General features: G+C 47.7%; 1 pseudogene; it reads left to right on the plus strand.

Moving 5' to 3' along the window:
- Positions 1-18,191, plus strand: part of LOC140460741 (uncharacterized) — a 59,434-nt pseudogene extending 41,243 nt beyond the window's left edge.
- Positions 18,192-21,442: the final 3,251 nt, after the last annotated feature.

Consider the following 21,442-nt stretch of genomic DNA (forward strand, 5'->3'; position numbering starts at 1 on the left):
AAAGATATCTATCCCACCCAGTTCCCAATCTCTATCTCCCCTCCTCACCTCACCCGGGTAACTAAGACACATACCTGAGTTTGCAGAGTCTCCTCCCTCCCTGGATTCACTCCAGTTGCTACAAGTGAACAGATTTCCCCTTCCCCTCCCCCTCCCTCTCCCCCTCCCCCTCCCCCCTCCCCCTCCCCCTCCCCCTCCCTCCCCTTCCCCCTCCATCCCCCTCCCCTCCTTCCCCTCCCTCCCCCTCCCCCCCTCCCCTCCCTCCCCTCTCCCCTCCTCCCCCCTCGCCCTTGGCCCGCTCAACGCTGCGCCTGCGCTGCACTGTACAGTTTGGACAAACCCCTTCTCTTCAGAGAATCCCCAAAGTGTGGAAGCAGGCCACTCGGCCCAACGAGTCCACACCGACCCTTAGAAGGGTAACCCACCCACACCCATTCCCCTACCCCTATTGCTCGACAGTTAACCCTGAGTAATGCACCTTATCTGCACATTCCTGGGCACTATGGGACAATTTAGCATGGCCAATCCACCCTAACCTGCACATCCCTGGGCACTATGGGTAATTTAGCATAGCCAATCCACCCTAACCTGCACATCCCTGGGCACTATGGGGAATTTAGCACGGCAATCCACCTTCCCCTGCAGGTCCCTGGGTACTATGGGTAATTTAGCATGGCCAATCCACCCTACCCTGCACATCCCTGGGCATTATAGGTAATTTAGCATGGCCAATCCACCCGAACCTGGACATCCCTGGGTACTATGGGTAATTTAGCATGGCCAATCCACCCGAACCTGGACAAAGTTAAACATCACATAACACCAGGTTATAGCCCAACAGGTTTATCTGGAATTACTAGTTTTCGGAGCACTGCTCTATCATCAGGTGGTTGTGGAGTATAAGATCAGAACGCACAGAATTTATGGAAAAACATGACAATGTCCTGCCACTGAAATGATATATTGAACAAACCTGGATTGTTAAGGCTTTCATATTTCAGAATGGGTTGCAGGTATCATTAAGATACGTCCTGTAAGGCACCTTCTCGAGAGAACTTAAAAGTTTTATAACAAAAGGTGCCATCTCCGCTCAGACGATGCATTAAAGGTGTGAGGTGAGGATCTGTCTGTATCCCAATCTTGAGTCAGACTGGTTCTATTTCCAAAGTGGAATTTACAAAATATGACATGGATTGACTGCCTGCAGATTTTGCTCAAAAAATGCACAATACAATGTATTTGTAAATATAATTCTGCAAATACAAATTCATCCCCATGGACTCGTGTGTGCATGAGAGAAAAAGTCTATTTCCGTGCTGTATATTTCTATGACTATTTTGTAACAGATGGTTTATTTCTGTTGATGTAAATATTGTTGTAAATCTTAGCTGGGTACAAATAGTTCGATGGAAGGGAGAGAGAATTCCTTAAGTAGGGCACCATAAGAATTCTGGGAGAGTCCTATTTCTGGTTTACTTCCTCATGAACAAACATTAAACACGAGCACATATTTATTTTGAATTTGGTTTCATTTTTCTTGTTTGATTCCTTGCTATGACTACACTCTGTGTCTGGATGGTTGACAGGCTGGGAGATTGTGGGTTGTTTTACTCTTCCGGAAGGTGTAAAAGTGGGGTCAAGACTTCAGCAGAGATTCAGCAGAGCTGAGAACAGACCGACATCATACTCCTGGGGAACAGGGAGATCAACAGAGGACAAAGAAATCAGGACCTGAAACCTGAGCTGACACCAGACTACCCTGTGATCAGTGTTTGGATTAGCAGTGCCAACCCTCTACCTTTACCTAGCTTCCCATTTGATTACCCCCTCGCTATTGAGGATCCAATCCTTGTCATCCTGAAGCCATGTCTCTGTAAGGAGTCTCAGATCATAATTATTCACTTCAATGTGTGCAGTTAATTCATTCACTTTTGTTACAATGCAGCAAACATTCAGACACCATTTTTAGATTCAATTTTTGTGATCTTCAGAATCCAGTTTTGATTGCTGGTACATTTACTCTCCTTGTCCCTTTCTATCATTCTCTGATGTTCATTTTCCACATCACCTCACTGCTCACCAGGCCTGATTTGGACTGGCCATGCTAAATTGACCAGAGCGTCCAGGGATGTGCAGGTTAGGTGGGTTAGCCATGGGAAATGCAGGGTTATAGTTTTGGAGTAATAGAAGCAGGAGTAGGCCATTTGGCCCATCCAGCCTGCTCCACCATTCATTAAGATCATGGTCGATCTATCCATCGTCTTAACTCATCCTCCCTGTATTATCCCAACGACCCTTAATTCCCGTACCATGCAAAAACCCATCCAACTGTGTCTTGAATATATTTAATGAAGCTGCCTCTACTGCTTCCTTGACCAGAGAATTCCATAGATTCACTACTGTCTGGGATAAGCAATTTGTCCTCATCTCTGTCTGAAATCCACTCCCCCTAACCTTGAGGCCTAGACTCACCCACCAGCAGAAATGACTGGATAGGGTAGGGCTTCATCCCCACAGTGCAATCAATTCCCACTTTCCAACAAAATCCCAGATGCCCTCACTCACTCAGTTGCTGGCTCACAAATGAAAGATTTCATTTTAACTTCTTCTGATCCCATTAAGGGCAAAATATCCTTGAAAGCTGCTCTGCAAATCCAGTCTTCACAACCACATTTCTGCTTTCACTGAAGACGATTTGAGTCATACAGCACAGAAACAGACCAGTCATCCCAATTCGTCTATGCTGACCAGAATTCCTAAATTAATCGCGTCCCATTTGCCAGCATTTGGCCCACATCCCTCTAAACCCTTCCTATTCATGGAGCCAGCCAGATGCCTTTTAAATGTTGTCATTGCCCCAGCCTCCACCACTTCCTCTGGCAGCTTGTTCCATACATTCACCACCCTGTGTGTGAAGAAGTTGCCCCTCACTTCCCTTTCCCCATTCACCTTAAACCTATGCCCCTCTTAGTTCTGGACTCCCATACCCTGGGGAAAAGACCTTCACCCTATGCATGCCCCTTATAAATATGTTAGGTCACCACTCAGCCTCCGATGCACCAAGAATATATCCTGGTCCATTCAGACTCTCCCTATAGCTCAAACCCTCCTACTCTGGCAACAGCTTCGCAAATCTTTACCAATCCCTTTCAAAGTTTCACAACACATTTCCTGTAGCAGGGAGACCAGAACTGAATGCAGTATTCCAAAGATGGTCCAAACAATGTCCTGTACAGCCACAACATGACCTCCCAACTCATCTACTCAATGCTTTGACCAATAAAAGAAAGCATCCCAAATGCCTTCTTCATTATCCTGTCTACCTGTGACTCCACTCTCAAGGAACTATGAACCTGCACTCCAAGGTCTCTTTGTTCTGCAACACTTCCCTTAACTATGTCAGTCCTGCCTGGATTACTTGACCAAAATGCAAACCTGACATTTCTCCAAATTCAACTCCATCTGTTCCTCCTTGGCCCATCAGCCCATCCGGACAATTCTAATTTATAGTGAACTCTCTTTCCTCTCTTATTCCCTAGAAGCTGAAAATCTCCATCCCACACATACTCCGTCCATTCTCACTTTGCTGATCCTAATCCCTGCTGTACCTCATCCTGAAGGGTCTGGTTCATGCTGATTAACGGGCCCACACTCGGGAGGGGGGAGGGTCTAACTGAAACATACAGAATGTTGAACAGCCTGGACAGAGTGGAAGTTAGGAAGATGTTTCCATTGGTTGGAGGGACTGGAACCAGTGGGCACAGCCTTAGAGTAAAGGGAAGACCTTTCAGAATGGAGGTAAGGAGAAACTTCTTCAGCCAGAGAGTGGTGGATCTATGGAATTCACTGCCACAGTAGGCTGTAGAGGCCAGGTCACTGAGGATATTTAAGACTGAGATAGAGACGCTCTTGAGTATCTAGGCGATGGAGGGTTATGGAGACAAAGTGGGAGAATGTGATTGAGAAACGTATCAGTCATGATTGAATGATGGAGCAGACTTGATGGGCTGAATGGCCTAAATTTCTGCTCCCATGTCTTATGTTCTCTTGCTGTCCTGGATAGCGAGAGAGAATTGGAAGCAGGAGTAGGCCATCTGGGCTTACAAACCTGCACCAACATTCAACGGATTGGTTGTGATTCTGCCGACATCTAGATGAATAGGTTGGGACTTGTTCAGTGGACCACAGGAGGTTGAGAGGTGACCGCACAGAGGTTTATAAAATCATGAGGGGGATAGATGAGGTGACTGCCAGGTATTGTTTCCCTCGGGTGGGTGGTTCAAGATTAGGCAGCAAATTTGAAGGCGAGAGGAGAAAGATTTCAAAAAGGCAGGAGGGGCACCTTTTTTTACAACACAGAGAGTGGTTTGTGTGTGGAATAAATGTCCAAAGGAAGTGGTGGATGCAGGTACAGTAACAATATTTAAAAGATATTTGGATAAGTACATGAATAGGAAAGGTTCAGAGGGAATTGGGCCAATCTAGGTGGGACTTGTTCAGTTTGTGAATATAGTCAGCATGGACTAGTTGGGCTGAAGGGTCTGTTTCTGTGCTGTCTGACCCTGTAACTGTTCTGTACTGGTCTTAAAATCATTTTCTTGCCTTCCCCCACAAACATCCACTTCATGGTTGTTCTAAAATCAGATGAGCTCAGCCTCGAATATATTCAATGATCCCCTAACTGCAGAAAGACATTCTCACTTCTGAGCTCAATTCCTCTTGCTAATATAACACTTGCCTTGCTGACTGCTTGCTGCACCTGTCTGACAACTGGCAGTGACTGGTGTAGGAGGACGCCGAGGCCCCTTGGTATGTCCACACATCATTCCTAATAAAGGGCTGGTGCCCGAAATGTCGACTCTGCCGCTCCCTGGATTCTACCTGACCTAGTGTGCTTTTCCAGTCCCACACTTTGACTCTGATCTCAGTCCTCACCTTCTCCACATCCCAATCCATCACCATTTAAACAATACACCTCCTTTCAGCTTTTATTTCTACAGAAAGGCTCTCACTTCACATTGTGGTACTCCATTTGCCATGTGTTTGCCAATGGTGGTCTTCTCTACATCGGGGAGACCGAGCATAAACTTGGGGAACGGTTCGCCGAGCATCGCAGCCGGGTCCACAGAGGCCGACCGGACCTCCCAGTCACCACCCATTTTAATCCCCCTCCCCCACTCCATTCCTGGCATGACCACCTTTGGCCTCCTCCGTTACCACACCACACCAAACCACAACCTGGAGGAACAACACCTCATCTCCCGCCTGTGCAGCCTACAGCTCGGAGGACTCAGGATTGGGTTCTCCAATTTCAAATAACCCTCACTTCCCATCCCCAACTCCCTCCCCAGCCCCGACCCCTCATTTCCAATCCTCCCTGCCTGTAGGACCGGGGCATATTGGGGCTGAGATGGAAAGGCCCGTTCCTAGTCCCTGCTGGGGTTCCCCGGTCAACAGTCAAGGTCATGGGGAGGCCGCATGGACACACACACAACACAATGAAAACGAGCGCCACCTCCTGGAGGAACACCAGAAGACCCCCGTCAGAGACACATCTTCAGTCTTCATCGTGAATGGTTCAGCCTGATCATTCTGCCTTTCACTGCACTCTTCCTTATCTTTCTTTCACTGACTGTGTTTGATTGGGCCACAATGGATAACCTGGTGATCTGTAGTAAATGGGAATTACAGTGTCATATTTTTCTTTACAGGACATACCTTTATGCAGAAAAGGACAGCCGCTCGAGCTGCTGGGTTTGTGCCCATATTCCCATCCACTCCAAGGGAGGGATTCCCCCTGAGATCCATACCTTTTAATGAATCTGACCCTGCTGAATGGGGGGGCTGTATCAGGGTCGCTCTGCTGCTGTCACAACTTTTCACATCCCCCCGGTTTCCTAAGTGGGTGAGCGCCCCAAACTCTGACGGGGATAATACCCACCTCCGCTGGCAATCAGTGGGATATACAATGGATACATTCATGGGTTGGTTCCAGCCTCAATACTATCACTCCTGTCATGTTTGGGCACCCAGGGCGATGTGGGGAGGACAGGTCACAGGACCTCCTCTGCTCCTGGGCCTGGCCAAACTGGCCATAAACAGGTCCAGGCAGCAGGCCATAGAGGGGGTCGTTAGGGTGACTGCCTGCCCCTCCTCTGTGGGTATGTCAGAGCCGGGGTGTCTCTGGAGAAGGAGCACGCGGTGCCCACCAACACCTTTGGGCTGTTCAGAGAGAGGTGGGTACCGCAGGGAATGGAGTGTATTATTTCCCCCTCCAACTCTATTTTGATTTGATCCCTGCCCTCCCCCTCACTGTTTGATCACGCAGCATTGCCCTCTGAGAAGGGCACTGCTCGTCACTGGCCACTCGGGTGTTTCCTTTCTTCCTGGTGTTGGGAGTGGAATAAAGATTTGTGCACTTATTGTCTTTCACTGTGTCTCACACCTGCACACGTCTCATGGGTGCGGGGGGAAATATAAGCACTCCTGCAGCAAGGTGGTAGGGTGGGGGGGTAGAGAAGAGAAAAAAAATACAACCCTGCCCGAACACCCCCCATCCCTGTTCCTCACCAATCTCACTGCCATGACTCCACATCTAGGAAGTATTTGCATCAAGAGCAAGCATCCCTCAGGATGGCAGGCTGGTTTCAGTAAGTGTCTGCTCTCCCTACTCCTTACTTCAACTGCTTACCAGCCCACTGCAGACAGGAGCATACTTAACCTCAGGGGTCCCAACAAGACCGCCATCAATTCCTCACTTCCCACCTTTTGGATTGGAACCCAATGCAATCATTTGTTGCCCTCCAATGGCACTGATTTCATTTGTGGCCATACGGCTTACCCCTGGCTGCCTACCTCCTGGACTGGCAGCTGGTATTTAGGTTATGTTGTCCCTTTCCTTTACCACTCCCACACTTTGCCTTTCGAGACTTCCAAACCGCAAATCAAGAGAGCGCTCACAACTTTTCAGCACCTTTTCTCTACCTTCTCCCCTCCCTATGCTACCCTCCACCTTGAGGGTGAAGGTTAGCGAATTGTTACCACTCTGGAAGAGATTGCCAATGCCACACCTTCAGCCTTTGACCTGCTCAGTGCAGGGATGGTCACTGTCTGCACCATTGCTCTCCAAAGTCACATGGCCCTCGACGCCCTGTTAGCTGAGAAAGCAGGCACTTGTGCCCTTATCGGCTCTGACTGCTGTATCTACATCCCCGACTCCAGTGACAACATTACTAACATTGCCGCCCACATTGGCAAGGCGGCCTCCTCCCTCCATGACACTACTCCCCGTTGGGACCTTTGGTCATGGATGGGTGGTTGGCTTGGCTTTTGGGCTCCCGCTCTCTTCCAGGGCCTTGTGCTTCTCATTGCTGGTTTCGTTCTGCGAGCACTTAGCATTATTTTCCAGAAACAGTGCTGTGCCCATTTCAGCTGCCTTCTGATGCCGAATATCCCAGCATCTTCCCAACTTGTGCCGCTTCTCATTTCTGACATTTCCGCACCAATGGATGGTGTCACTGACACTCTCTCTCCTGATCCTGGTGACCTGGACTATGACGGTTACCTTGCCGACTCTAAACCCCCATCGCCAACAAGCCCCACTGGGTCCCTCCTTTTGCCGGTTCCTCTGAACTGACCTCCTGATTTGGTGAAAGAAAAGAAGGAAGGAATTGTGGGAGAATTATTATATTCTGGTCAGCCATTTAGTCGCATATTAAAAACCTGGAAACCACTTTCAATCTCAGCTTAGTGCCTGCTTGCCAAACCTTATGTTTCCCAGGCTAAGATTGTGTTTCCCAGGCTCAACAGAGACACTCGGCCTTGCAGCTGTACTGCTACCTGATAAACAAATTCTTTCCTTGCATGGGAATATCTTTCTCTTTGCAAGGACCTATTGTATACTGATCAGATTCTAACCAAAACTGTCCAGGCACTACGTGACTGGGCAAAGTGCCTCAGTTTGCTCAATATCCTGCAATTAACAGTTTGCTAATTGTTAAATGATTGTAACCTATATAATCATACAACTCTCTGTTTCTCGTCAGAGTGACTTGTGACCATGAGGTCGACTTGGCTCTCCCCGTGAGCTCCGAATAAACAGTCAATAACCCAAGGTTTGTGTGTCATGATTACTTATCTAATACTTATTGGACTACTACGAGCAAGTCACCCACAACATAATCCACTTCCATCCCCAACATGGATCAAGACACCATCCTTTTTTTGCCAGACAAGTAAATGTATCAAGCTCAGGAAACAAAGCCTGTCAAACATTAATAGACACAGATCTAGACCAACCTTTTCCAGAGTCTGTCCCTTCACCTCGATTGACTTTCTTTTTCCCCTCAGCTCCTACAAACCAACAGCTGAACCCAAGGATGAGAAAAGAAATGGGAAAGAGGGCGAGAAAAGAGAGTGCGGTCCTCCCAGATGTTAAACAGAGGAAGGAAGTTACAGTCTGGACTGAAGCTCAATCTTCATTCAGAGAGAGAGGAGCAACAGCAACTTCAGAAGCTCATGGTCGACCTTCCGCATTCAGACAGTGGCGGAAGTTCTGATTGGCAGGAGGACCAGGCCCCTTCCGGTCCGAGAGGGTTTCCCAAAGATTGGTCTCCCCGTCCATCAGAACGACGAGGGGTGGGGCCCTATGTCGATCTCACACATGCGCACCATGAACACTGCTCACGGCCAATAGAGCGGTGTCTGGATCGCATGGGATTGTGGGTACTACATCAGCCATTAAAGAGATGAAAGCAAGAGTCCCATATGCCTTCTTCACCGTCCTTTTTTATGTGTTAATGACGAACACGTCAAGAGCTAATCTTTAATCGATTTTCAGTTGATAGACTGAGTGAAACACTACAGGTGTTTAACTCTCTATTTCCAGTTCAGTGTCAGTATATCGCTCTTTATCTGTCCTCAAATAAGGACCGAATCAAAGCGCGACGTCTGTTCCACCTGAACGTTGATTTTTGTTTAGTTTGCAGGTTCCAACCCTCCGTTTCAATCATTTATTAAAAGTTATTCGTGTTACATGGGCTTCGCTGGCTAGCCAGCATTTAGTTCCCCTTGAGAAGGTGATGGTGACCTTCTGTGGTCCACACGCTGTACGGTGACCCACAATGTCCTGAGGGAGAGAATTCCAGGATTTAGACCCAGCAACACTGAAGGAACAGCAATGTGTTTCCAAGTCAAGACGGTGAGTGGATTGGAGGGGTACTTGCAAGAGGTTATGTTCCCAAGCATCTGTTGCCTTGGTCCTTGTAGATGGAAATGGTTGTTGGTTTGGAAGGTATTTTCTAAGGATATTTGGAGAATTTCTGTGTTGCATCTTGTAGATCGTCCACATTCCTGCTTCTGAACAGTGGGACAGAGGGAATGGATGTATGTGGAGATGGTGCCAATCAAGCAGGCGACTTTGTCCTGGATGGTATCAAGCTTTTTGAATGTTGTTGAAGCTGCACCCATCCAAGCTGGTGGGAGAGTATTCCATTACACTGCTGACTTGTGCCTTGTAGAAGATGGACAGAGTTTGGGGAGTCAGGAGGCGAGTTACTCGCCATAGTATGCCTGACCTGTTGCCTGCTCTTGTTGCCATTGTGTCTGTGATTAGTCTAGTTGAGTTTCTGGTCAATTGTAAACCCCAAGGATGTTGATAGTGGGGTGTTTAGTGACAGTAACACTGTTGAATATCACGGGGCAGTGGTCAGATTATCTCTCTTGGGGATGAGTCATTGTTTGTCATTGGCATGGCAGATATGTTACTTGCCACTCCTGAGCCCATTGGATATTGTTAAGATCTTGTTGCATTTCAAACTGAACTGCTTCAGTTTGTGAGGAGTTGTGAATCGTGCCGAACATTGTGCAATTATTGGCGAATATCTCCACCTCTGACGTTATGATGGAGGAAGGTCACTGATGAAGATGGTTGAGCCGAAGAAGACACGACCCTATGAATTCCTGCAGAGACGTCCTGGAACTGAGATGACTGACCTCCAACAACCAAAGCCATCTCTCTCTGTCCCAGGTATCCCTGAACAATTCAGATACACAACAATATTTCAAAACTAATTGAAGGAATACAGATGAAACACCCCTCTTCTGGGAGTCTCCAGTGCAAGTTTTTCTGTTCGGGAAACCATCTGATAAGTGTTGACTGTCATCAACCTTTTTGATCTTGGCCACACACAGCGCCCCCTGTCCATTAGCCCCCGCCACTCCAGCGCTCCCTGTCCATTTCTACCCCGGCACTCCAGCGCCCCCTATCCATTCTCCCTCACCACTCACAGCACCCCCGTTCTTTCCTCCCACCACCCACAGCTCCCACTGTCCATTCCACCGCCAACCACAGCGCCCCTTGTCCATCTCTCTCCATCCCCAGGTTCTTGCCCGTTCTCCCTCTATACTCCAAACACCGTGTCCATTCTCTCTCACGCCACCCTCTGTACCCCTGTCGTTTCATTCCTCAGGCCCTGTCCAGTCCGTCTCCCCACCTTCTACACCCATCTATTCTCTCTCACCCCACCCTCTGTCCCATGTCCATTCTTCCAGCCCCCACCATCCATTCTCTCTCTCTCTCCCCTCCCCCCACCATCTGCCACCCCGCCCCATTCTCTCTCCCCTGAAATACACCAGGCTCGGAGTCAGAATTGGGGTTCAATGACAGAGTTTATTGCACAAGGAAATACCGGGGCTCCAGGGAGAGAAAGACGCCAACAGCACAGTGTCAGCTCCGAGACTTCTCTCGACCCGGAGCACACGTCAAGAAACTTTTATACATCTTATGATACAATCGGTCAGGGATGAGATTATTGTCTTTGTAACATGATGTGTTTATGGTAATCCTTGCAGAATCGTTGATAGCTGATACAATCATTGTCAGTTCCAACACAACCTTTGTTAATTTCCACACAGTCGTTGTCAGTTTCAGTGCAGACATTGTCCATTTCAATGTCTCCATGGAAATCCATTGTTGTTGTAATGGGCGCTAATTGCTCTCCCTGAGAAGGAGGATTCCTGCAGCCCTGGCTATTAGCATTTGGTATTGAGTCTGTATCATGCTGTTGGCACTTCTATAAGAGGTGTTGGCTGGACCCAGACACTTCGGCGGGCAGTGTTCATTACTCATGAATATTCTCTCCCCCACCCGCCTTAAACTAATCACCTGGGTTGTGAGTCCATTGTGCTAACATTCTGGTGGCCCCAGGCAGTGTCTGTATCTGCTCTGCTGTTTCTCTCCATATTGTGATCCAGCGGCCATCTTGTGTGTCAAGTTGGCCAACTGATGGCTCAGTGGCCATCTTGTGTATCTGTGTGCCTAGTATCACCCTGCCCTGTGCCATCTCCCACTTCTCCACCACGCCCACTCTCTCTCCCCCGCCCAATTTCTCTATCAACCCCACTCATTCTCTCTCTCTACCCCCACCCTCTGACCGCCATTTTCTCTCTCTCTGTCCCCCATCCAGTCTGTCTCTTTTCTCCCCAGCCCCCACCACACCCGTCCTTTCTCGAGCCTTGAACCATCTTTGACCTCTGTATCAAACCCTTCAAAGGACAGAGAGAGAGAGAGAGAGAGATAATGGATGGTGATGACTCTACCTGGGAGGCGGGAGGGGTGAGAAATGGCTGATCTTCAAAATTGAGAATACCTAAAATGATATCTTCAGAAACATAATTAAAGCCAGAAAGCGCGTTCAAGTTTTTTTAAAAGAGCTGCTGAAATCTATCTGATTCTTTCACTGAAATAAACGCAGTCAGGCCACCGCTCAGGACAGGCTGGAAGGGGTGAATGGGCGAAAGTGAGCACTGCAGATGCAGGAGATTAGAGTCAAGATTAGAGTGGTGCTGGAAAAGCACAGCCGGTCAGGCAGCATTCGAGACTTTTGTCTGAAACGTCAATGTTCCTGCTCCTTGGATGCTGCCTGACCTGCTGTCATTTCCAACACCACTCTGATCTTGAATGTAAGGGGTGAATGGCCTAGTCCTAGTCTTGTGAAGTTGGTTCCAACTATCTAGAAATAGCGTCACAGAGCACAGAAACATACCCTTCGGTCTATGCCGACCAGATATCCTAAATTAATCTAGTGACCCATTTGCCAGTATTTGGCTCCTTATCCATCTGAATCTGTCCTATTTATATCCCCATCCAGATGCATTTTAAATATTATCATTGTACTAGCCTCCACCACTCCCTCTGGCTGAGACGCACCAGCGTCTGTGCAAAAAGGTTGCCCCTCAGAAACCTTTCCCCCCTCACCCTAAACCCATGCCCTCCAGTTCTGGACTCGGGGAAAAGCCAGACAGAATGCAATGTCGAATCACAGGGAAAAACAAATTGTGGCTCTACCCCTTTTTTCCTATTGGCATTTGGACTCTTAACATCTGACAGAAACACCAGCATTGAAAAGTGTGGTGCTGGAAAAACAGAGCAGGCCAGGCAGCATCCGAGGAGCAGGAGAATCGACGTTTCGGGCATAAGCCCTTCTTCAGGAATTTTATGCCAGAATTTTCAACTCTGGTCTCCAGCATCTGCAGTCCTCACTTTCTCCAAGAAACACCACCATCCCCCAGTGAGCATACTGCGCATGTTTTCCGGTGTCAGCAAAACTCTGGGCATGCTCATTGCTTTCCGCAAAAAAAAGGCGCGCGACCTTCCTTTGATGGCCCAATAGGGAACCTTGGAGGACCTGAACACAACTGGTCCTCCTGCCAATCAGAGCCACCCCATTGTCTGAATGCGGAAGTTGGACCATGAGTTTCTGAAGCTGCTCCTCCTGCTCCTCTCTTTCTGAATCAACATTGAGCTTCACTCAGACCGCAAATTCCTTCCTCTGTCTCAGATCTGTGAGTACGGCACTCTCTTTTCTCGCCCCTTTTGCCATTTCTACTTCTTTCCGGAGTTCAATTGTTGACTTACACCAACTGAAAGGAAAGCGATTGAACCCAGGGAGGGGACGGACTATGGAAAAGTGATCGAGGTCTGTGTCTCAATTGGCAAAATAGACAGGCAGGAGGCTGGAAGGACACAGCAAATCAGGCAGCATCACGAGGTGTAGAAGTCGATATTTCTGGTGTAACCCTTCTTCAGAACTGGGGATGGGTGCTGGGGCTAAAGTGGGGATAGGTGACGATAGGGAGAGGGTCCGGCCTGATTAATCGTTGGGTGGAAGAAATCAGGTTGGTGACAGGAAGGAGTGGTAGTGAGGGGCACGGGGCTGAGAAGGGAGTCGGGGGATGGAAAGGGAGGTTATTTGAAATTGGAGAACTCGATGTTGGGTCCTGCAGGCTGTAGGCTGCCCGGGCGGAAGATGGGGTTTGTTCCCTAATTTGAGGTTTGGTTCGTTGTGGCAATAGAGGAAGCCTATGATGTTCTTGTCAGAAAGGGAGTGGGAAGGGGAATTAAAATCGATGGTGACTGGGAGGTCTGGTCAGCCTCTATGGACCCGGCTGTGATGCTCACCAATCCGTTCCCCAAGTTTACGCTCAGTCTCCCCGAAGTAGAGAAGACCACAATTTACAAACACGTGGCAAATGCAGTATCTCAATGTGAAGTTATAGTCTTTGCTATGGAAAAAAAAAGCAGAAAGACAGTGTATTATTTAAATGGTGATAATTTGGGATGTGGAGAAAGTGAGAACTGCAGATGTTGGAGATCAGAGGCAAAGTGTGGCGCTGAAAAATGTGGTAGGTCGGGCAGCATCTGAGGACCTTGAGAGTTGACATTTCGGTCCCGAGCACTTCATCAGGAATGATGTGTGGATGGACAAAGGGTCTGATTCTGTGCTGTATGACTCTAATCATCTTCGGGGAGAGCAGAAGGGTGATTGTGAAGGTTGGAGTTTAAGAGGAGCTTTCAAAGATGTTTGCCCTTAATGGGAGCAGAAGAAGTTACAATGAAATCTTGCATTTGTGAGACAGCAACTGAGTGAGTGAGTAAATCTGAGGTTTTGGTGCAAAGTGGGAATTCATTGCACTGTGAGGATGAAGCCCTACCTATTGAGTCATTTCTGCTGGTGAATGAAACCAGACTGAAGATTAGGAGGAGTAAATTTAGGACAGGGATGAGGAGGAACTGCTTTTCCTGGAGTCGAGTGAATCTATGGAATTCTCTGCCCCAGGAAGCAGTGGAGGCAGCTTCATTAAGTACATTCAAGACACAGTTGGATGGGTTTTTGCATGGTACGGGAATTTAAAGGTAGTTGGGACAATGCAAGGAGGAGGATCTCAGATGATGAATAGATTAGCCATGATCTTAATGAATGGCGGAGCAGGTTAGTTGGGCCAAATGGCCTTCTCCTGCTTCTATTACAATGTAACTGTAACCCTGCATTTCCCACGTCTAACCCACCTAACCTGCACATCCGTCATCATTATAGGCAATTTAGCATGGCCAATCCAAATCAAGGCCGGTGAGCAGTGAGGTGATGTGGGAAATGAACATCAGAGAAAGGGACAAGGAGAGTAAAAGTACCAGCAATCAAAACTGGATTCTAAAGATCACAAAAATTGAAACGGTGAGTCTGAATGTGTGCTGCATTGTAACAAAAGTGAATGAATTAACTGCACACATTGAAGTGAATAATTATGGTCTGAGACTCCTTACAGAGACCTGGCTTTAGGATGGCAAGGATTAGATTCTGTATATTGAGGGTGTTGTCTAATGGGAAGCTTGGTAAAGGTAGAGGGTTGGCACTGCTCATCAAAGCTCTGATCACATGGTAGTCTGATGTCAGCTCGGGTTTTAGGGCCTGGTTTCTCTGTCCTCTGTTGATCTCCCTGTCCCCAAGGAGTATGATGTCGGTCTGTGCTCAGCTCTGCTGGATGTCTGTTGAAGCTTTGTCCCCTTTTTCACCTTCTGGAACAATAAAGCATTCAGTTAATCAAGCCCGAACCCACCATCTCCCAGCCTGTCAGCCACCCAGGCACAGTGTAATCACAGCAGGGGATCTCACAAGAAAAAGGAAACCAAATTCGAAATGACGAGGTGCTCGTGTTTAATGTTTGTTCATGAGAAAGTAAACCACAAATGGGGCTCTCCCAGGATTCTTATACTATCCTACTTGAGGAATTCTCTCTCCCTTACATCTAACTCTGAGAACCCAGCTATGATTTACAACAATATTTACACCAGCAGAAGTAAGGCACCTGTTCTCAAATAGACAGAGAGATATACAAGATGTGCACATACAAGATCTCTCTCTCACACACACACACACACACACACACACACACACACACACACACACACACACACACACACACACACACACACACACACACACGTTCACGGGAGTGAATGCACATTTTCAGAGCTGAGCTCAAGTGTCACTTTTGGTCATAAAACTTTAAGTTCGCTTGATAAGGTGCTTTCCAGGGATTTCTGGGATTTGCATATTAATGAAACCTACAACCCATTTGTAAAGATGAAAGACTTAACAATCCAGGTTTGTTCAATGGATCATTTCAGTGGCAGGACACTGTCATGTTTTTCCATAAATTCTGTGTCTTATTATTTTATTCTCCACAACCACTTGATGAAGGAACAGTGCTCCAAAAGCTAGTGCTTCTAAATAAACCTGTTGGACTATAACGTGGTGTTGCGATTTTTACCTTTGTCCAGGTTAGGGGGGGAATTGCTATGCTAAATTACCCATAGTGCCCAGGGATGTGCAGGTTAGGTGTGATAGTCAGGGAGTAGAGCAACAGGTGTAGGGGAATGGATGTGGGTGGGTTACCCTTCGGAGGGTCAGTGTGGACTTGTCGGGCCGAGTGGCCTGCTTCCACACTGTGGGGATTCTGTGAAGGGAAGGAATTCCTGCAAACTGTGCAGGGCAGTGCAGGCTCGCCAGCCGGCCGGCCGCGCCCCACCCCTTCCTCTCTCCCCTTTTCCCATTCCCTACACCACCCCTGACCCATTGAAGGCGTCACAACGTGGTAGTGGCCCTGTCAGTTTGCATGAGACTCCCTCCCTCTCGGCAATTCTTCATCCTGGGAGTGTGTGGGGGGAATCTGTTCACTTGTGCCAACTGGAGTGAATCCAAGGAGGCAGCAGACTCTGCAAACACAGGTATGTGTCTTAATTACCCGGGTGAGGAGGGACAGAAGGATGGGGTGGAGCTGTTTTCCCCATCGCGCCAGAGTCTGAGACTTTTATAAAATCATGAGGGGTATGGATAGGGAAAATAGACAAGGTCTTTCCATTGGGATGGGAGAGTCCCAAACTAGAGGGTCATAGGTTCAGGGTGAGGGCAGTGGGGGGAGATGTAAAAGAGACCTCGGGGGCAACTTTATCATGAAGAGGGTGATGCGTTTATGGAATGAGCTGCCAGAGGACGTGGTGGGGGCTGGTAGAATTCCAACAGTTAAAAGGCATCTGGATGGGCGGATGAATACAAAGGGTTCAGATATAGAGGGGCCAAGTGATGGTAAATGCGACTGGAGTCATAGAGATGTACAGCACAGAAACAGACCCTTTGGTCCAACTCGTCCTTGCTGACAAGAGATCCAACCCAATTTAGTCCCAGCTGTCAGCTCCCGGCCCATATAGGGGCCAAGTGATGGCAAATCTGACTAGATTAATTTAGGATATCTGGGCAGGTTGGACCAAAGAGTCTGTTTCCGTGCTGTGTGACTCAAATTCTCTTCAGTGAAAGCAGAAGTGTGGTTGTGAAGGCTGGACTTTCAGAGCATGTTTTGCCCTGACTGGAAGCAGAAGAGTTTGACTGAAGTGTGTCGGTGTTAATGACTTGATGTCTCATTTTGCTCCCACCTTCTCGGGGTCATTAACCATTTTGTGTCTGGTCCTTCCTCAAGAAGCTGCATTGCAGGTTCACCCTGAATTGACACTTTTTTATTGCTTCCCAAAATCAGACCTGCTCACTCTCAGCAGGATCCCAGTGTTGTGAAAGATATTAACTTTCAGGTGGAGGTATCCAAAATTCAGAGAGATGTCAGTCTTGATGTTTTTGCTTTTCTGCCCCTGTAAGATCCTGAATCAGCACATTCAGGGGAATTAGAGCGGAGTGAGAACAGAGGGGAAGGGAGAGTGGGATGGGACTTTCAATTTTGTGGAACAAAAAAAGAATATTCTGCAGAAAGTAGAATTGCCTGTTTTGAATTTCTACCCTGCACTGATAGTGATGACTTTTGTAATCTCTTTTTGCAGAGTATTTGAAAATCTGAAGTCAGAAGATTCAATATCAACAAATGAAGGGCTTATGCCCGAAACATTGACTCTCCTGTTCCTCGGATGCTGCCTGACCTGCTGTGATTTTTCCAATGCCACACATTTCGACACTGACTCTCCAGCGTCTGCAGTCCTCACTTTGAGTCAATGTCTGACAGTCACTCAGTGCATTCGGACCACAACAATTTTCAACTATGATTCTGTGAGAAGGAGCAAAGCTTTTTGGTTCCTGTTTGGGTACATTATCAACGTCAGTGGGACTGGATGAGAGACCCTACTGTTGCAGCGCACTGAGTGTGGAGCATGTAACCGTTATACAGCCTGGAAAGAGGAATTGACGGCAGGGTGGGGCTGTATGCGTGTTTGTGTGTAACTGAAGCATTGGCCATGGAGAAACCCGAGGAATCCCACCTTTTGGAGAAACGATGGAAGTGTGATGACTGCGGGAAAAGCTTCTGTTTCCCATCTACCCTGGACTCTCATCGGCGCAGCCACACCAGGGAGAGGCCGTTCCCCTGCCCCGAGTGCGGGAAGGCCTTCAGCAATTCCTCCGCCCTGCTGACCCACTAACGTGTCCACACGGGGGAGAGGCCCTTCAGCTGCCCAGAGTGCGGGAAGTGCTTTACCCAGGTCTCCACCCTGCTGACCCACCGGCGGGTCCACACAGGGGAGAGGCCGTTCACCTGCTGTCAGTGCAAGAAGGCTTACACCTGCTCCTCCGACCTGCGGAGGCACCAGCGAGTTCACCTGGAGGGGAATTGAAACTGTGATGGCCAAGTTGCATCCTTTACCCGGTCTGGCCTACACATGACTCCAGGTCCACAGCAGTGTGGTTGACTCTACACTGCCCCACCCCTCCTCACTCGGCAAATGAGAGGGGAGAAACTTACTTGGAGACAGAGTATGGATTCAAATTGCTGAGTGAGGCAACACATCCTCCTGGTTACAGCTGTACCAAGGATCCAATTACAAAGGGACGACTGGGTGCTAACCAATAGTAAAGAACGTGGGGTGATGAGGGGGGGTGGGGGGGTGGAGGGTGGAGTGTATGTACTTTGACCTTGAGCTGTTTAAGAAGCAGCTACTTTCTCTCTGCCTTTTTGCAGGGGGATCTGAAGCTGTAACAAAGTTGGGTCACAATAAAGGTTACCTGAATTTACCCCCTGGCTCAGACTCTCATTGAAAGCTTTGAGCTCCAAGAGGTTTTGTTTTAAAGCTGATCAGTTCTTTCAGCCTCCTGCACTAAGCTTCCAATGTTGTCTGTCAGATGGAGCAGTGAATGAGGAGCCAGTATCATTCGAAATTGTAAGTTTTTCAGGATTGTAGAGTGCATCATTTCATCGGCATTGTAAAGTTTCCTGGCAGCATCGGGAGGTGTGGGCTGTGTTCAGTGGAAACGAGGTGGAGGAACCGGTGGTGGACTGGCCTGGATGAAGTTAAAAATCGCACAACACCAGGTTATAGTCCAACAGGTTTATTTGGAAGCACTAGCTTTCGGAGCGCTGCTCCTTCACCGGGTAGCTGTGGAGCCCGATCAAAAGACACAGAATTGATAGCAAAAGCTCACAGTGTCATGCAACTGATAGGATATATTGAACAAACCTAGATTGCTGTTAAGTCTTCCATCTTTGAGAATGGATTGCAGGTTTTCGTTCATTTATGTATTTTTAAAAAGGCTGACAGCTCAGACAATGCATTAAAGGTGTGAGGTTCGAGCCTGCCATACCCCAATCTTGGATCAGACTGGTTCTATTTCCAAAGTAGCAATTTATAAAATATTACACGGATTGACTGCCTGCAGTTTCCGCATTTTTTGAGCAAAATTGAATGTATCTGCAAATAATTCAGCCAATTCAAATTCACTTCTTAGAGTTATTTGTGTGTGTGCATGTGAGTTTGTGTGCATGCTTGGTAAAGAGCATAAGCCTGTGAGAGTGTTGGGGGGTGTATGTATGTGTGTGTATATGTATGAGAGAGGTATGAATAAAAGCAAGGGGTTGCATTTTGCTGAAACAAGGAAGGGTGGACCTATACAGGTAGTGGTAGGGCCTTGAGTCTTGTTGGAGAACAGAGACATGGGAGGATTCAGGTGCATAGCTGCATCACTGGGAGACAGGGTGGTTACGAAGGTGTTTAGCACACTTGCCTTCACTGTTGACCCCATTGAGTATCGGGGTTGGGACATCATGTTGAGGTTGTACAGGATGTTGGTGAGGCCACTTGGAGAGGACTGAGTACAGTTCTGGTGGCCCTGTAATAGGAAGAATACTATTAGAGAGGGTTTAATAAAGATTTACCAGGACATTGCCAGGACTGGAGGGTTTGAGGTATAAGGAGAGACTGGGACACTTTTCACTGAAGTGCAGGAGGTTGAGTGGTGATGTCATTGAGATTTATAAAATCATGAAGAGTGGAGGTAAGGTGAATAGCAAAGGGCTCTTCCTTAGTGTAGAGGTGCTCAAAACGAGGAGGTATATTTTTTTAAAGTGAGGGGAGAGAGATTTAAAAGGAGCCTGAGGGACAAACATTTTGGTACAGGGTGGTTTGCATATGGAATTAACTTGCTGAGGAAGTGGTAGATGCAGGGACAGTTACAACATTGAAACGACATTCAGATGGGTACATGAATATAAAGGTTTAGAGGGATATGGGCCAAATGTAAGTAAGTGGGACTAGTTTAGTTTGGGAATCCTGGTCGGCATGGACGAGTTGGACCGAAGGGTCTGTTTCTGTGCTGTCTACCTCTATGAACCAGAAGTGATCTTATTGAAACCAGTAGAATTCTGAAAGGGGCTTGACAGGATAGATGCCGATAAAATGCTCCTTTGTGGGGAGGGTCATAGAATCTCAACAATGTGGAAGCAGGCCATTTGGCCCATCTATTCCACACTGGCCCTCTGAAGAGCATCCCACCCATTCCTAACCCCTTTCCCCGTATTTCCCATGGCTAATCTATCCTAACTTGCACATCCCAGGGCACTATGGGTAATTTAGCACTGCCAATCCACCCTAACCTACACCCTAAAATACAGAAGAGGAAGTGTTGGATGTCTTGAAACATAAAGGTGGATAAATCCCCAGGACCTGATCCGGTGTAGCCTAGAGCTCTGTGGGAAGCTGGAGAAGTGATTGCTGGGCCTCTTGCTGAGATATTATCATCAATAGTCACAGGTGAGGTGCCGGAAGACTGGAGCTTGGCTAACATGGTTCCACTGTTTAAGAAGGGTGGGAGTCCAGTCAGCCTGATGTCATTGCTGGGCAAGTTGTTGGAGGGAGTCCTGAGGGACAGGATGTACATGTATTTGGAAAGGCAACGACTGATTCGGGATAGTCAACATGACACTGTGCGTGGGATATCATGTCTCACAAACTTGATTGAGTTTTTCTGAAGAAGGAACAAAGGATAGATGAGGGCAGAACTGTAGATGTGATGTATATGGACTTCAGTAAGGCATTCAACAAGGTTCCCCATGGGAGACTAATTAGCAAGGTTAGATCTCATGGAATACAGGGTGAACTAGCCATTTGGATACAGAACTGGCTCAAAGGTAGAAGACAGAGGGTGGTGGTGGAGGGTTGTTTTTCAGACTGGAGGCCTGTGACCAGTGGAGTGTCACAAGGATCGGTGCTGGGCCCTCTACTTTTTGTCATTTACATAAATGATTTGGATGCGAGCATTAAGAGGTACGGTTAGTAAATTTGCAGATGACACCAAAATTGGAGGTGTCGTGGACAGTGAAGAGGGTTACCTCAGATTACAACAGGACCTGGACCAGATTGGCCAATAGGCTGAGAAGTGGCAGATGGAGTTTAATTCAGATAAATGCGAGGTGCTGCATTTTGGGAAAGCAAATCTTAGCAGGACTTATACACTTAATGGTAAGGTCCTAGGGAGTGTTGCTGAACAAAGAGACCTAGGAGTGCAGGTTCATAGCTCCTTGAAAGTGGAGTCGCAGGTAGATAGGATTGTGAAGGCAGCGTTTGGTATGCTTTCCTTTATTGGTCAGAGTATTGAGTACAGGAGTCAAGAGGTCATGTTGCGGCTGTACAGGACATTGGTAGGCCACTGTTAGAATATTGCATGCAATTCTGGTCTCCTTCCTATCGGAAAGATGTTGTGAAACTTGAAAGGGTTCAGAAAAGATTTACAAGGATGTTGCCAGGGTTGGAGGTTCTGAGCTACAGGGAGAGGCTGAACAGGCTGGGGCTGTTTTCCCTGGAGTGTTGGAGGCTGAGGGGTGACCTTATAGAGGTTTA

The sequence above is a fragment of the Chiloscyllium punctatum genome, chromosome 36, assembly GCF_047496795.1.
Source record: "Chiloscyllium punctatum isolate Juve2018m chromosome 36, sChiPun1.3, whole genome shotgun sequence".
NCBI lineage: Eukaryota > Metazoa > Chordata > Chondrichthyes > Orectolobiformes > Hemiscylliidae > Chiloscyllium > Chiloscyllium punctatum.